The following is a 2,504-nucleotide window of genomic DNA, read 5'->3' on the forward strand; positions in this document are numbered from 1 at the left end:
ACAGTAGCCATAGTTACTGAGCTGCAGACAAACATGATGTCAGTGTATGACACAGGGGTGGCGAGAAGACGACGAGAGATGAAAAAAACAACTCATCTAAGATTCTCCTCAACACGCTCACATCCACGTACGACTAACTAGCCCCCAAAAATTAATCTTTCCAGAGAGAATAGGAATCGGCGTGGTTGCTCAAATCAGGCGCGACATAAAGTGCAAATAATATGAAACGGTCAGGGTCTCCATTATCAAAGTCTATGCTTTTGTCTTATAGGCTCTAAACTTTCTGCACAGAGGAGAGTTAAAGAAGAAGAAAGGTAAAGAAGGGCGGGAAGACAAGAGAGCAGCAGCTTGTTGCATTAGCATTCCACCAGCAGAGAGGCTGTCTGTTTGCCTCTGGCAGCAGCCGAGAGAGGGGGACACTCTCTGCATCCTCACGCAGCTCGTCTATCTCTCGCTCTGTCTGTCTCTGCCTGTCTCCCTCTCCCTCGCTCACCCTGAGTCTGTCTGTTACATTTCTCCCACCACTCTGCCACTGCCTGTCACTGTTTTTCTCCACTCTGGATGATTTTCTCTGCAGTCTTCTTGTATATTCCTATCACTCTATCTCAAACTGTCATCTTACTGTTTATCTTTCTCTCTACTAATTTCTATTTTGTCATCTTTTCTCTTTAGCTTTTCTCAGGACCTCGTGGCCCCGATCTCACACAGAAATGATGCTGTTCACAAACTAGAGAGCCCTACAGATCAAGCCACGAGGGACGATAGTGAGTATTGAAACAACGTGCTGTGTCGCGATCTGGGTGGGTTCAACAAGTTCCTATAATGAGTTAAAGTACTCAGATTGTGTTTTTGTTGTAACGACTAAGGTGACGTGTTCGTGTTGCTACTCAAGTAATCAAAACACGCCTGTTGAAGAGGAGAGGAGTCACAGCTTAGGAGCAAGACTGCAGAGAATTCACAGGCTTGTTGCTTTTTAAGCGGTGGCAGAAATATCAACTTGCTATGCAATGAGGCAAAACACTCACAAAATAAATGGACTACAAATCCTCTGGATGTATACCCAACATTCATCCATTTTCTTTCACTTATCCAATTCAGGGTTACGACAGGGCTGAAGCCACTCCCAGTTGTCATAGGGCGAGAGGCGGGGAACACCCTGGATAGACTGCCAATCTGTCACAGGGCTAACGTGGGGAGACAGACATGCATTCATGCTCACATTCATACCTACAGCCAGACTGACAATCAGTCTAACACGCAAGTCTTTGGACTGTGGAGGAAAGCCGGAGCATCCATTGAGAGCACGCACTCCGCACAGAAAGGATGCTGCCCAGATTCAGACCACCTCACCATTGTTCCACCCAAACTAAACTCAAGGGGATGTAATTTTTTTGTATGTCATAGAGATTAGGAAATGCTTTAACAGGTTTCTTTTTAATGGCACTAATGTAAAAATTGTACCGTGTGATGATGCATGTGGACTTGAATTTACTTACAGTGATGGCCAAAAGAACCTCTTATTTCGAAGTTTTTACATTTCAGGATATTTTTTAAAATCATCTGGTCTTTAGCAGATCTTATCAATAACACATAACACATTACTCTGAGTTATTATTTATCTGCCCAAAAACTGAAGCCAGAAGCAGTGTTTAAATGTAGCATACTCTTCTGTATATCCTCTTCTGAAGTAAGACTGTAAAGTAGCAGGGTTGTTTTGCAGCCAGATCACCTGGGTCCCTTGCAGTCATTGAGTCAACCATGAACTCCTCTGTATACCAGAGTATATGAGGCCAGCTGTGTGACAGCTAAAGCTTGGCCCAAAATGATGTCATGCAACAGGACAGTGATCGCAAGCACAGCAGCAAATTCACAGTAGAAAGGCTGAAAAAGAAAAGAATCGAGGTGTTGCATTGGCCTAGTCAAAGTCCAGACCTCAACCTTACTGAAATGCTGAGTATAAACCTTAAGAGAGCTGTGCATGGGTGCTGGTTTAGCACACAGGCTGAGCAGGCAACTATTTGCTGTAAGGCTAAATGAAACAGACTGGTTCAATTCTGACCTCAGGCCCTTTTGCTGCTCGTCCTCTCCTCACTTTCCAGTCCTGTCGCCGTGTTATCTAATAAAAAAGTTGTGTGTAAACCTGCAAACCTCAAGAAGAGTGGTCCAAAATGACTTCACAAAGTCACACAGATCAATTACTGCAAGCTAGTACTGCTAAAGGTGGTTCAGCAAGCTACTGGATCATAGGGTGAAGCTAATGTTTAACACAGCTTCTGCATTTTGGTTTAGTTTTTGTTAAATAAATAATGATGTAACATGGCATGTGTTGTTGTTCGTGTGAGTTTTTTGTTTTTTTTTAAAGCCCATAAAAGCACTGGATGACTTTCTATTACACCCTGATATGTAAAACTTTCACTGACAGAGTGAACTTTCTTTTTACAATAACTCTATGTGTGAAATTACTTGTTAGACTTTCTGAAATGACAGTTAGTTTTATCTACCAG

The sequence above is a fragment of the Pundamilia nyererei genome, unplaced genomic scaffold (genome assembly GCF_000239375.1).
Source record: "Pundamilia nyererei isolate P.nyererei 1_Seehausen unplaced genomic scaffold, PunNye1.0 scaffold00003, whole genome shotgun sequence".
Taxonomy (NCBI): domain Eukaryota; kingdom Metazoa; phylum Chordata; class Actinopteri; order Cichliformes; family Cichlidae; genus Pundamilia; species Pundamilia nyererei.